Source organism: Schistocerca gregaria, chromosome 5, assembly GCF_023897955.1.
Source record: "Schistocerca gregaria isolate iqSchGreg1 chromosome 5, iqSchGreg1.2, whole genome shotgun sequence".
NCBI lineage: Eukaryota > Metazoa > Arthropoda > Insecta > Orthoptera > Acrididae > Schistocerca > Schistocerca gregaria.
In genome coordinates this window covers 251,626,160-251,642,150 of record NC_064924.1, presented here as the reverse complement: position 1 = coordinate 251,642,150, position 15,991 = coordinate 251,626,160, and the positions used below count along the sequence as shown (strand labels likewise).

The window sequence follows — 15,991 nt, the reverse complement described above, 5'->3', positions numbered from 1 at the left end:
CTACATTCTGTATTATATAGAGCGCTACTTCCATGGCAAACATGTTGATTAGTTTGATTCTGTTTGGAGCGATGATAACTGAATACCTTGCAATAGTGAATGCTGTGGGAGGTGTTCTACAGATGAGCGAGATGAAGCCAGAGTATTGGACTACTCTTACCTGGGCTGATTTACTTACGAGATTGTGTACTGCGGAATGTCATTTAGACTTCTTATGGGAATTTTGTGGATTGTCAGTGGGAGACGTGTGTGGAACTCTTTTAAAAACGACCAATGTTGATTTACCGTTTTAGTTATATAGTACGAAATGTACGAAACCAGAACGAGCAGGAAAAACACGTAGTTCGTTATATGTCAACTGACGATACAACAGAGTATTATTTTGCTTCCTTGCTGGGTTAGAGAATATACGTTAGTAGTCACTGCTACAGAAAGCTGTATAACTACAATTACTGTTAGCGATTATTTTGATTTTTGCTGTGAGATGTGTAATGTGATTGTTGTGAATTTTACAAAATGCAGTGGCTGTATTTTCACAGTTTGGCTTAGGAGGCCAAAATTTTCCTTGTGAGTCGCTCACAGTTTCTGTGAGAGATAGCAAATGTCCATAGTAACATTCTCATAGAATTTAAACTTTCGCTTAAGTTTTCTTCAGATTTGATTTTTATTTCGTTTCATTATCCATCAGTTACAGTAAATCAACCGATCAGAGTCCTCCGGATGGGTTAGTGTCTTCCCAGGTAATGTTTGCAAACTGAGGGGATCGGTGAAGTTTTATTCCTAGCGGACCTGAATTTCTTGTGGCCGGCACATGTTTCTAGTGGGGCGTATTAAATTCTAAGAGCATCGAATAAAGAATATGTTAAAATGCATCAGTTTATTTGTTGTGGTGGTGATATATTTAGAAAAATTTTAAAATGGTACATACTGAACGAAATCACAAGGATAAATAAATTTAGGAGCTTCATACCTAACTTTTCATAACTGTGTGGAAGAGAGTTGTTGAAGTGTACAAGTCATGGTGCTGCTCAAAGTAAAATAAAAGTTTTTGGAGTAGGAGACTATGTTTGTTTGTATTCAGCATTAGACGGATTTGCTATCGCATTATTCTAGAAAAAAAGATATTGCGGAGTGGCCGACCTTAAGCAAAGTGTAAAAAAGAATATATTGAACGTTATTTAGAAAATTGTGATGAATACAATTCACATTACTATTCCATTACTATTCCATTATCGTACTGCATAACACCGACACATTTTAGGAAGAAAAATTACTTGTTTAACCTTACTTTTTTCCGTATCTATAAACCATCAAGGACATTACTGAATTACCAAGTCATTTTATGTTATGTCACCTTATCCTAATCTTTTGTGTTGTAGGTCGTGAGTTATTACCTGCCATTTAGATTTCTTGTATATTCCTTCTATTGTAAGCATTAACTAAATTGTCTACCTCGACGTCTACGTCAACGTGATAACTCTGCCATTTACAATAAAGACCCTGACAGATTGTTCAATGAACCACCAGTTTCTCTACCGTTCCACTCTCGAACGGTGCGCGGAAAAACAAGCAGTTAAAATTTTCTTTGCGAGCCCTGATTTCTCTTATTTTATCGTGATGATGATTTCTCCCTATGTACGTGGCTGCCAACAGAACCTTCTCGCAATTGGAGGAGAGAACTAGTGATAGAAATTTCATGAGAAGATTCCCTCCCAACAAGAAACGCCTTTGTTTTAATGATTGCCACTCCAACTCACGTATCATTTCTGTGTCACTATCTCTCCTGGTCTCTTTAGTAGCCCTATTGCACCTTGTGAGTGGCCTGCCAGTGAAACACAGTCTTTGGTTTGCTATACCCACAACATTATCTATGTGATCGTTTTAATTTAGGTTATCTGTAATTGTAATTCCTAAGTATTTAGCTGAATTTGCAGCCTTCAGATTTGTGTGACTTACCGCGTAATCGAAATTTAGCGGATTACTTTTAGTGTTCATGTGAGTTACTTCACACTTTTCTTTATTCAGCGTCAGTTGCAACTTTTCGCAGCATACAGATATCTTATTTAAATCATTTTGCAATTCGTTTTGGTCATCTGATGACTTTACAAGATGGTAAATAACAGCATCGTCTGCAAACAACCTTAATGTGCCTTATCATAGTGATAAGAAAATATTCCTTCCGTCACAAATGAATTTACGTGTGTGTACGAAACGTTTTCACCTAATCGTGCTAGGTGTTTCAGAGGTCTATAATATACAGTATATCTGTAATTAGTTTTTATTGATATAATAAAGCAAAATCTAAACTGAAACCGATGTAAAATGGTGCAAATATTATCAACATTATCATGAAATCATTACTGGGCATCAATCACACATCCTGATATCGTCATATTTATATAGAACAAACAACTACTGCATCACGTTTGCTTCTTTTGTTTTTGCGTTATTATTGAACACAAAAGTCCTTAGGGAGGTGTAAAGGAAGTTACTTATCATTCTTATTTAACGAAACATCTTAAAATTACCCAGATATTCTTAAACGTTTTCATTACTTTATTTTTGGGACATTATAACTGTATCAATCTCTTCAGGTTGAAGTTACCTGTACAGCCATGAACATTGCGGAACCCTCCAGTCTGTGACAAAATCCTAACGTCAAGGTGGTCCATATGTAAACGCTATGCATCTAGCGCATGTCGTACCCCCCATAAATCTTCCAAACGACCTTCTTTACTTTTGGTGAAATAACTAAAAAACCTGTCTTCTGGAAAAGCATTTGCCTCTGTAACGTTAGTCCTGAAGGTAAAATTTAAGGTCATAACAAATTATAGGTGGTAGGGGCCACAGTATAAGAAGCAGCGGTCATGAACTGTCTCTGAATTCTCAGTCGATCTTAAGACTGAGCAATATGTTCGCAACATTAATACCTCATTAATACCTTTGTTTACGCGCTTGAGGTCACATCCACATGCTAATCAATTGATATTTGCCCTATGCAGTACAGTGAATTGCAGTATCAGTTTGATTATACTAAGTGTGCTTTGATTTATATGTCCCAATACTGATCAGCCAGAATGTTATGGCCACCGACCTACTGTCGATATAAACCCGTCCAGGCGACACATGACGCGGAATGACTGCTAATCAGACAAACGCACGGTGCATGTAGTATCTGTGAGTGTGAGCCTGCCGTCCGTGTGTAGAATGGCAGAAGCCCGCGATGTATCTCAGTTTGACCGAAGGCCGATTGTGATGGCATTTCCGAAGACTGCATGACTTGTCGCGACCACCCCTGATCACAGATGTCGGACGTCGTAATCTGGGCAGACTGGTAAAGCAGGACAGGCCACGAACTATGGCAGAATGAATATTAGAGCTTAATGCTGGACAGAGTGCAAGAAGTGTATGTGAACGCATCGTACCGAACACTCGTAACGAAGCGCCTCCGTAGCCGACGACACATATATGGGTCAGTATTAACACCACGACATCGGCAACTACGACAAAAGTGGTCTCGTGACCATAGGCACTGGTCATTGGCGCAGTGGCAGAGCGTTGTGTGGTCTGATTAATCTCGGCACTTTCTTCATCACGCGGATGGGAGGGCGAGAACCCGTCTCTTGGAGGGCAACAGCTACTAGACGCCTGTACTGTGAGATGGAGACAAACTGAACGCGACTCCATTATGCTCTGGCGAACATCCATGAGACCAGTGGAGCTTGTGCAAGGTACCATGACGGCCAAGGATTACCGTGTACTGGTTGCAGACCAAGGACACCCCTTCATGACGATCGTGTTTCCCGATGGCACTGGCAATTTTCGACAAGAGAAGGTGACATGTCACAAGGCCAGGAGTCTGATGGAGTGGAGTGTGTGGAGTGGTTCGACGAACACAGTCCTGAATTACAGTTGATGTGTTGGCCGTCCCAACCCGATCGAAGACATCTCGGAATGTGGCGTCACAGCTCATCGCACCCCTCTCCGTAATTTACGGTAATTAAGTGACTTGTGTGTGCAGATGTGGTCTCACACCCTCCAGCGTCCTACCAAGGCCTCATTTCATCCATACCACGAACACGTTGCCGTTGATATCCGTCCCAGAGGTGGACATACCGGTTATTAGGTAGATGGTCATAATGTAATCAGACAGTGAGCACTGTATGCTGAGGGCGACATTATGTTGATTGCATTTTACTTGCTGCGTGTGTAGGCCCGTATTACATGTGGCTCACTGAGTTGAATAGTAAATTTTGGGATTATAGCGACTAATGTCTTCTCCTTCGAAGCAGAGATTTTGTAGTCAGTGCAGTATTTTGAGTGTTATCATTAGTGTCAATGATTTTACTGTTAAACTTCATACACAAATTTTGAATGAGAAGTCCAGTGTATTCCAAATTTTCCATTCGTGTACCATTGGCACAACAGTTTTTTATTACTATTATTGCTTATATTCATTTTGTTACACGAATAAAAATAAGAAGTAGGAATTACTCACTTCTAACTTCCACTTTCATTGACGAACGGATAATGGCAGATGGGACTCGCATTGGAGAGAAAATCAAAAGAGTTTTATTCCTAAGGAACCATTCTTGCGTTTACCTTCATCTACATAGAGAAGCCATCGACACCTTTAGCTAGGTGGTCGAGAGAGAACTTCAACCACCGTTATGCGAGTCCCCTGCATTATCACACCGCCGTCTGTTGCAAATAAAACAAATAACGAGACGTGTTATATCATTAATCCAAAGATTTATTGGATTGGTAACTGTGGTTTCAGGTGGTATTGGCCGCGGTATCGCGGTCGCACATTTTAGCAGCCAGACGGTCTTCTCCAGACGTCGTGTTGGTGGCCATGCGTGAACACATCCAGTGTCTGGCATGGCGGCTCTCAGGAGGTGCGCGGTGTGAAGTACATACCTCCAAGGTGGGCGCGGAAGACGCTGGAGTGATCTGCCGACAAATATATATTTCAAAATTAAAAACGTCGCCCTATTATGGTGGGTTGACAAGACGTCAGTAAAGAAAAGTTCTAAATTATTGTAGGACCCCATGGTCGTTTTCTGTATCCATAGAAGCGGTGTTTCTATCGCCCCATCTCATGAACCCTAGAACACTAATCATCGCAAATGAAAACTACCGACAGTGAATGTTTACCTGTATACTCGTCCCGGGGTGCGGTCTACTGTGGTCTAATGGTCTACAGAATTATTGCATCATGGTGGTAGATAGTTGTTACAAGTATCAGAATATTTCAGAGTTAGTCTAAACCTCACGCAGACTGATGTATTATCCTTACCTGAACTATACCCATTAAGGAACGGGGAGAATTCAGGCTTTGAGCAAATGCATCAATAGCAAAATACTAGAATTTCTTAATACAAGTTGTGCAAATGTTCATTTCAAATTAGGAGAGCTTCGTGGAAAATTACGTAACAGAAAAATAAACTATCATGCAGTATAAAAAATAGGATCAAAGTACCAAGTATAATCATGAGACGCTGAAGGTGAAGCTGTGCTGTAAACTTGATAACTGTTTTATGGGCCCGAGATGACACAGGAGAATGTTTTCTGAATGGCTGTACATGATGTGAAAGAGTAGGAAACCATGTTGTAGCACTGATTCTTGAGTTTAAGTGTATCCTACCTATACTGGAGCAAAACGAAACGTATGTCACGAAAGGACTATGTATCTGAACACAGTTCACAACTGGTATAAAAGAAGAGCAGACTACGGGTACTGACAAAGTTTATGGGGCTACAAAGAACTTTGTAGGCATGGAGATTTATCTAAGGTGATAGTATTTCAGTTATATTTAAAATCATATAACTGTAGATTAGAGAAAAACATGAAGATTCCCCTTCTGAAGGGAGTTACCACGTGGTCATGAAATGAGAAATACACTTAGAAACAAAAATCTGTAGTTCTCTACCAAGATCGAAGTACCACACACCGTAACAGCACGGCTTTAATCCTCCTCCTGCAGCCGTTTCTGCATCAACTGCACAAAGAGAGCGTCCAGCGTGAACTGACGCTCCTGTTGGAAAAAATGGGTCAGCACTATGGGACTTAACTTCTGAAGTCATCAGTCCCCTATAACTTAAAAGTACTTAAACCTAACTAACCTAAGGACATCACACACATCTATGCCCGAGGCAGGATTCGAACCTGCGACCGTAGCAGTCACGCGGTTCCGGACTGAAACGCTTAGAAGCGCACGGCCTCCTGTTGGAAAAGATCTTATTACTTTCATGTTATGTAACATGTTAAGTGATTCAGGATTTGTACTGGTTACTCTCATAGAAAAGTGTAACGAATTGTAACATTTATCCAAAGTTAGCAGGATATACACTCCTGGAAATGGAAAAAAGAACACATTGACACCGGTGTGTCAGACCCACCATACTTGCTCCGGACACTGCGAGAGGGCTGTACAAGCAATGATCACACGCACGGCACAGCGGACACACCAGGAACCGCGGTGTTGGCCGTCGAATGGGGCTAGCTGCGCAACATTTGTGCACCGCCGCCATCAGTGTCAGCCAGTTTGCTGTGGCATACGGAGCTCCATCGCAGTCTTTAACACTGGTAGCATGCCGCGACAGCGTGGACGTGAACCGTATGTGCAGTTGACGGACTTTGAGCGAGGGCGTATAGTGGGCATGCGGGAGGCCGGGTGGACGTACCGCCGAATTGCTCAACACGTGGGGCGTCAGGTCTCCACAGTATATCGATGTTGTCGCCAGTGGTCGGCGGAAGGTGCACGTGCCCGTCGACCTGGGACCGGACCGCAGCGACGCACGGATGCACGCCAAGACTGTAGGATCCTACGCAGTGCCGTAGGGGACCGCACCGCCACTTCCCAGCAAATTAGGGACACTGTTGCTCCTGAGGTATCGGCGAGGACCATTCGCAATCGTCTCCATGAAGCTGGGCTACGGTCCCGCACACCGTTGGGCCGTCTTCCGCTCACGCCCCAACATCGTGCAGCCCGCCTCCAGTGGTGTCGCGACAGGCGTGAATGGAGGGACGAATGGAGACGTGTCGTCTTCAGCGATGAGAGTGGCTTCTGCCTTGGTGCCAATGATGGTCGTATGCGTGTTTGGCGCCGTGCAGGTGAGCACCACAATCAGGACTGCATACGACCGAGGCACACAGGGCCAACACCCGGCATCATTGTGTGAAGAGCGATCTCCTTCACTGGCCATACACCTCTGGTGATTGTCGAGGGGACACTGAATAGTGCACGGTACATACAAAACGTCATCGAACCCATCGTTCTACCATTCCTAGACCGGCAAGGGAACTTGCTGTTCCAACATGACAATGCACGGCCGCATGTATCCTGTGCCACCCAACGTGCTCTAGAAGGTGTAAGTCAACTACCCTGGCCAGCAAGATCTCCGGATCTGTCCCCCATTGAGCATGTTTGGGACTGGATGAAGCGTCGTCTCACGCGGTCTGCACGTCCAGCACGAACGCTGGTCAAACTGAGGCGCCAGGTGGAAATGGCATGGCAAGCCGTTCCATAGGACTACATCCAGCATCTCTACGATCGTCTCAATGGGAGAATAGCAGCCTGCATTGCTGCGAAAGGTGATGTACACTGTACTAGTGCCGACATTGTGCATGCTCTGTTGCCTGTGTCTATGTGCCTGTGGTTCTGTCAGTGTGATCATGTGATGTATCTGACCCCAGGAATGTGTCAATAAAGTTTCCCCTTCCTGGGACAATGAATTCACGGTGTTCTTATTTCAATTTCCGGGAGTGTAGATGTCGATATTAAGAATATAATAATTCAATTTATTATCCAACTAACTTTGTCGTTTCACTTCTCAGCAACTAATCATACTTACAAATAACCAATATCACATTATCTTTACACTATTTTGGTACGACTGGTTAATGCTGTGCTCCTGAGGTTATGCCGTATTGTTGTTCCTACTTTATGGTCAACATTTCAACAAATGACCGAGTCATATCCTTCAGGTCGTGTGAGGATCCCTGACTGGTTTCAGTCCAGGCACCGAATACACATTACCGATAAGTTCGCAACACATGAAGTTGGTCGCTGGGTTGTCCGTGCAAGTATTGAACACAAAATAAACACAACAATTCAGCATAATACCCGAAAGCAGACCAGTAACTAGTATCATATTCGAGAGTAAGATATCATGTAATGAGAAAATGAAAAATTCGCTTTGAAACCAAATGCTAGTATTCTTTCTACTGTTGTAATTTACACTCACCATAACTGAAAGAAGTTCTTTCTCTTCCTGCAGACGCTTCTGCAGTATCTCCTCAAAAAACGAGTCCAGGGTGAACTGACGTTACTGTTGGAAAGAACTTATTAGTTCGATGAGTGGTAGAGTATTGTTAGTAACTAAGAGATATCGCTAGTTCTTTACACATATATATGTTGTAAATTATTACTTTTATTTCGAATTTTTGACCTAGAGTTAGTGATAGTGAGAAATCACTTATAGCCTGTAGTATCAGTTACAATTCTAGAATGAGATTTTCACTGTGCAGCGGAGTGTGCGCTGATATGAAACTTCCTGGCAGATTAAAACTGTGTGCCCGACCGAGACTCGAACTCGGGACCTTTGCCTTTCGCGGGCAAGTGCTCTACCAACTGAGCTACCGAAACACGACTCACGTCTGGTACTCACAGCTTTACTTCTGCCAGTATCCGCCTCCTACCTTCAAAACTTTACAGAAGCTCTTCTGCGAACCTTGCAGAACTAGCACTCCTGAAAGAAAGGATACTGCGGAGACATGGCTTAGCCACAACCTGGGGGATGTTTCCAGAATGAGATTTTTCACTCTGCAGCGGAGTGTGCGCTGATATGAAATCCTTTCTTTCAGGAGTGCTAGTTCTGCAAGGTTCGCAGAAGAGCTTCTGTAAAGTTTGGAAGGTAGGAGACGTATACTGGCAGAAGTAAAGCTGTGAGTACCGGACGTGAGTCGTGCTTCGGTAGCCCAGTTGGTAGAGCACTTGCGCGCGAAAGGCAAAGGTCCCGAGTTCGAGTCTCGGTCGGGCACACAGTTTTAATCTGCCAGGAAGTTTCATATCAGCGCACACTCCGCTGCACAGTGAAAATCTCATTCTGGAAACATCCCCCAGGCTGTGGCTAAGCCATGTCTCCACAATATCCTTTCTTTCAGGAGTGCTAGTTCTGCAAGGTTCGCAGAAGAGCTTCTGTAAAGTTTGGAAGGTAGGAGACGGATACTGGCAGAAGTAAAGCTGTGAGTACCAGTCGTGAGTCGTGCTTCGGTAGCTCAGTTGGTAGAGCACTTGCCCGCAAAAGGCAAAGGTCCCGAGTTCGAGTCTCGGTCGGGCACACAGTTTTAATCTGCCAGGAAGTGTCATATCAGCGCACACTCAGCTGCAGAGTGAAAATTTCATTCTGGAAACATCCCCCAGGCTGTGGCTAAGCCATGTCTCCGCAGTATCCTTTCTTTCAGGAGTGCTAGTTCTGCAAGGTTCGCAGAAGAGCTTCTGTAAAGTTTGGAAGGTAGGAGACGGATACTGCCAGAAGTAAAACTGTGAGTACTTGACGTGAGTCGTGTTTCTGTAGCTCAGTTGGTAGAGCACTTGCCCGCGAAAGGCAAAGGTCCCGAGTTCGAGTCTCAGTCGGGCACACAGTTTTAATCAGTTACAATTCTGTTCTTCAGACAATCACTACCATTGTCCTACGTACGACGAGTTAATCTGGAGTGACAGAGGCCTACAATGTAACTACTTAAGCCACCGTCTTTTATTACGAGCTCCTCTTTGTCCGTCCTCTGGACTGGAAGTTTATGGGACTATAAGAAATTTTGCTAACAGTTCCTATTTCTCTGTTCTCTGACTCCACATGTCCTTTGGTCAGTCTCATATTAACCATGTTCAACAGCATTCTGGATGAGCAACCAGATGGTCTACAACGTCGTCTTCAACCAGTCCCTCGTGTTGGTAGCATATAAAGTGAAGCTCTGCTCCTAAAATATTTTTCAGCATAATTCTCTACCACTTAAGAGAGGTGTTACCATTCTGAAGCCTTTCACATTGTTATTTGTTCAGTTAACAAATAGCACACCCAATTTCCCGGATTGATAAATGATTTGGTTAGAATCAACTGTCCATGTTTTACGTCAGTGTTACATTTAATGGGCCTCAATACAGTTGTCAGAATCGTTTAATTAGCATTCAGGTTCGATTATCAACATCGTCTTACCTAATGCGACAAGTCCGGATATAATGTGGTGATAACACGGAGGAGAGGAGCTAGGACCAGTGGGATCTGGGGGAAAGAGCCAGCAGACATGTAGCGAAGGAGGCCTGCAGGAACACAGCGGCACACAGCGTTAAATTACCCTGGAGGTCAGAGAACATACGACTGTGGAAGATGGTGTGAATGGCCAAGCATCCGGCAAAGTATCGCTTCATACACATCGCTTTTACACGCTGAAGTCACCCTGCAAGTCCCTGACGAAAGAATTAGTTGCTAGCGCACTCGAGCTGATGTAATTTCGATGTATTGCTCACGCGCTGCCTGCGATATGTAAGCTGTAAGAGAATCTGAGACCAAAGAGCAGTGTTGACTGCAGTAGGAACTGTGTGGCAGTAGCAGTAAGTTGTTGCTAGCAGTCTGGTGTATCGTGTTGGCTGGGCCGGTCGTGTGCAGCGATGGCGGACCATGAGCGTTGTAGTATAAGGTAAAAGCAGCCTCGCGCATATGTAGTATTGTTAAATCACGTCCCATGTAAATGTTTAAAAAAAATCGCTTAGTAATAATCTTCCTCATAAAAAGTAACTTTTGACAATCATTCATTTCAATTTAAAGAATTTACTAATTTCTCCGATCCTTGGTCATCCCGATTATTGAAAAGAAAAATCAGTTCTTTCCTTTTTTATAAGACAAATCTATCGGCCAGCATTGCACTTAGCTGCACCAGAAAAATTTCTTATTGGAGCAGATATATACGCGTTATCCGCCGACCTACACTCCTGGAAATGGAAAAAAGAACACACTGACACCGGTGTGTCAGACCCACCATACTTGCTCCGGACACTGCGAGAGGGCTGTGCAAGCAATGATCACACGCACGGCACAGCGGACACACCAGGAACCGCGGTGTTGGCCGTCGAATGGCGCTAGCTGCGGAGCATTTGTGCACCGCCGCCGTCAGTGTCAGCCAGTTTGCCGTGGCATACGGAGCTCCATCGCAGTCTTTAACACTGGTAGCATGCCGCGACAGCGTCGACGTGAACTGTATGTGCAGTTGACGGACTTTGGGCGAGGGCGTATAGTGGGCATGCGGGAGGCCGGGTGGACGTACCGCCGAATTGCTCAACACGTGGGGCGTCAGGTCTCCACAGTACATCTATGTTGTCGCCAGTGGTCGGAGGAAGGTGCACGTGCCCGTCGACCTGGGACCGGACCGCAGCGACGTACGGATGCACGCCAAGACCGTAGGATCCTACGCAGTCCCGTAGGGGACCGCACCGCCACTTCCCAGCAAATTAGGGACACTGTTGCTCCTGGGGTATCGGCGAGGACCATTCGCAACCGTCTCCATGAAGCTGGGCTACGGTCCCGCACACCGTTAGGCCGTCTTCCGCTCACGCCCCAACATCGTGCAGCCCGCCTCCAGTGGTGTCGCGACAGGCGTGAATGGAGGGACGAATGGAGACGTGTCGTCTTCAGCGATGAGAGTCGCTTCTGCCTTGGTCCCAATGATGGTCGTATGCGTGTTTGGCGCCGTGCAGGTGAGCGCCACAATCAGGACTGCATACGACCGAGGCACATAGGGCCAACACCCGGCATCATGGGAGCGATCTCCTACACTGGCCGTACACCTCTGGTGATCGTCGAGAGGATACTGAATAATGCACGGTACATCCTAACCGTCATCGCACTCGTCGTTCTACCATTCCTAGACCAGCAAGGGAACTTGCTGTTCCAACAGGACAATGCACGTCCACATGTATCCCGTGCCACCCAACGTGCTCTAGAAGGTGTAAGTCAACTACCCTGGCCAGCAAGATCTCCGGATGTGTCCCCCATTGAGCATGTTTGGGACTGGATGAAGCGTCGTCTCACGCGGTCTGCACGTCCAGCACGAACGCTGGTCCAACTGAGGCGCCAGGTGGAAATGGCATGGCAAGCCGTTCTACAGGACTACATTCAGCATCTCTTCGATCGTCTCCATGGGACAATAGCAGCCTGCATTGCTGCGAAAGGTGGATATACACTGTACTAGTGCCGATATTGTGCATGCTCTGTTGCCTGTGTCTATGTGCCTGTGGTTCTGTCAGTGTGATCATGTGATGTATCTGACCCCAGGAATGTGTCAATAAAGTTTCCCCTTCCTGGGACAATGAATTCACGGTGTTCTTATTTCAATTTCCAGGAGTGTAATTAAGGTAAGATTTTTCAGTTTATTGAGAATGATGTGTCAGGGCCGTGACGCAACACTGCTGACGTCCAAAATTTACCGTTCTAAATTTACCAGTCATTACTGAAAGGTTATAAGTGAGCGACAATTTTATTGAGAGGTTAATCACATTGTATTATTGGTAGGTTACGGAATTTATCTGTTGGTAGGTTACGCTATATGTCAATGTCAAGGTTATAGTTTTTACTGTTGGGAGGTTTCGGAACTTTTACTTTTGAGAGGCTACACTAAATGTGAATACTATCATATTATTTTTCTGTTGGGAGGTTACACAGAGAATGTAAGACTTTGACATGCTGAAGTCACGCTGTCTCTCATCTTAATAGGACACATTTCTAATGGCTTCATACTTTTGTTAAACGACCACTTGGTCGGTGACGCATGTGGTTTTAGAATTCTTACACTCCATAAGTTAGGATACTTTATCTTTTGAGGCGAAGGCAGAAGTAAATTTATGACTACTCCAGCTCTTTGTTTTACTTGACGTCGAGACGATTGACATAACATTGTTAAGCTAGAAAGCAATATTCTAGTCGATGTACTATGTCTCTCACCAGAGGTGAAATGTAACGTATTTCCATATCTTCTAATACCAATTTTGTCTTGTATTTTGTAGCCTTTGATAACGACGGAAAGTCGTCATGCGTAATGTGTTTTTGGAAATAAAGTAATGTGGTGAAGACATAAAAAAAGTTATTAAAGCACATTCTCTATTAGTATGCTGTAAGTAATCTAATATCAATCACATTTCTTCCATTTCATGATGCAAAAACCAAACCAGTCTTTCCTGTACCACAACGTGGCCCTTTGAATTAAAATATCATTTAATTTTAACTGCATCGTTCAGTATTTGCAATTACATCAGTGTGAGTTTGTAAGTATTAGCACCAGCTTAACTCATTCCTTGTGTAATTTGGTGGTGTCGAGAATCATGATTTAATGTCTCATTGACGGTATTGTGACAAATATTCGTTAAGAAACTGTGTCAGTTTATTTAAAAGTTTGATAGTTTTGCGACGCTTATTTGCCTGACAACAGTGATCTTATTTTTAAGTGGTTCACATGTGCATCAATTTCCTGACTAGGTAAGTTTAGTAAGAATCATTTAGAAATTCATTAAAGTCAGCGAATGTGTGTCATGAACTGGTTAGAATCCCGGGATTCTCATATTACAACTGTGGTTAGTTAAGTCCGGAAGTGGTAACAATACATTCGCCACACCATTCACTTTATTACGCTTATTCTTCAAAAATATGCAACCAGATTTCCATGCATGGTCGGAGTAATTGCATATCTTACCCTGATGTCGTAAAATTTTATTTCAGGCTCTGTACCAAGACCTTGCACGCCTCAAAGCGCCTCAGTTACATCACTCGCATTGTCACTGCATTGTCATTTTACTGAAGCAACTTCGAAATTGGGCTGTAAGTAAAATTAAAAGTTTCAACCCCAGATTTTTGACACTGCAGCTTTGTTCATCGAACTGCTTTTCTGTTTCGTGATTTCGCTCTAGTTTATCGCTTGTAGCCTGAAATTCTTCCGCCACTGCATCATGTTTTTGTGGTATTAAATCAAGTAGCTTAGGTTTTGTATGTCTTAATTAATCCTCTGCCACCTGCAGGAGATTATTTTCTGTGCCGATTTTTTAAATTTAATCTTTGAAGGAAATCGAATAATGTCTGTATTAGTGTCTCCTAATACCACTTAGCATAAGAAGGTTACATAACCGTAAATATTACGACCAAAACCACATTACTGTTTCGATTAATTTATCTAATTCCAAATGTTTCTGCAATTTCCACCAGTTTATAGTTGTTAATTATTCTTACCACTAATTTAGATTCAGTGTTCACCATACAATGTTTCATTCTCCACCCAGTTCATAAAAGCTCAACACACAACACTTGTAACGAACTTCAAATAAGTTTGGAATTCACTGTCTATTTTTCCTATATCTCTATCCAACTTTGAAATTAGAGTGTCTTACGGGATTTTGCGAACAGACGTACTGTATAGCTGCTGTAATCTGTATCGGCTGAATATGATTCTGATATTCTCTTCTTAATGTGCGGGCTGCATAGGCAACGAGTGATCAAACCTAAGATGACGGCACGATACTGTTTGCCGGATTGAGACAAGGTCTGTGATGCCTGGCAGTTGACAATCATGCCGGGAGATACCTAAAAAGGATATATTTCAACGTTTCCGTCTTATTTCCGCAAGACATACTACCTGACAATTATTAATTTCTTTTTTTTTTTTTTGAAGAATATGTGCCACTAATATTCTAAGAGTTATACACGGATACATACACTGATGTGACAAAAGTCATTGCATATCTCCTAATACCGTGTCGCAGCTTCTTTTGCCTGGTGTAGTGGAGTAACTCCACGTGGCATGGACACAGTAAGTCGTTGAAAGTCCATTGCAGAAATATTGAGCCATGCTGCCTCTATAGCCGTTCGTAACAGCAGAAGTTACCATTGTAGGATTGTGTGCGTGGAGTATCTCGATTGTGTCCCACAAATGTTCGATAGGATTTATGTCGAGAAATTTGGACGCCCCAATCATTCGCCCGAACTATTCAGAACGTTCTTCAAACCAATCGCCTCCTGTGGCATCAACATTACGTTTTAAGGTAAGTTCTTGCGTTACAATCGATGACGTTTTCGCTACTGACGAAGAGATTGTTGTGTAAGGAGGGTGCAAGAGAAGATTAGATGCACTATGTAATCTCAACTTCAGCAAAATGTTTCAAATGGCTCTGAGCACTATGGGACTTAACACATCTCAGGTCATCAGTCCCCTAAAACTTGGAACTACTTAAACCTAACTAACCTAAGGACATCGAACTGTCCTAATGTATACGTTCACACACTCATTTTTACTGTTATTTCGCAAAGTGTTGCTTGTCTCTTAGCACTGACAACTCTACGCAAACGCCTTTGTTCTCGGTTATGCGCTGTGAGATATAATGACTGAAGTTTAGTCTTCTCAGCACACTCTCGACACTTTAGATCTCGCAATGTTGAATTCCCTAATGATATCCGAAATATAATTTTCAGTGCGTCTAACACCAACTACCACTCCACGTTCAAAGTCTGTTAATTCCCGCAGTGCAGCCATAAGTTCGTCAGACACCTTTTCACATTTGTTAATTGAGCACCAATGACAGCTCTGCCCGTGCAGTGCCGTTTTATATCTTGTGTGTGCGATACTACCACCTTCTGCATATATATGCATGTCTTTATCCATGTCTCTGACACCTCAGTCCAACACACTAGTATATTCTGCACAAGAAAAGGGCCATGGCAGTTCGCCCGGCTGCCAAACACGAACAGCCTCCTAGAGACGTATCTAAATGTTACACAATGGCGAGCTCAAAACCAAGTCCATTCTTAAGTTCAAAAGAGACAAAGATGTGTTCTTTCAAGTAACTCAACGATATTTAATTTAAAAAACTGATAGAAAGCCCATGGACTTTTTTTTTTCTAGCCAGTCTCGAAACTTCTTGGACTGAGGCGATAGTTTGGGAGACGGAATGAA

At 43.4% G+C, this 15,991-nt stretch overlaps 1 non-coding gene across 1 annotated transcript; it reads left to right on the top strand.

Annotated features, from left to right (window-relative positions):
* The first annotated feature begins 9,271 nt into the window (after positions 1-9,271).
* Positions 9,272-9,346, top strand: Trnal-caa (transfer RNA leucine (anticodon CAA)). Its single transcript has one exon. It is a non-coding gene; the product is annotated as a tRNA-Leu (tRNA).
* The last annotated feature ends 6,645 nt before the right edge of the window (positions 9,347-15,991 follow it).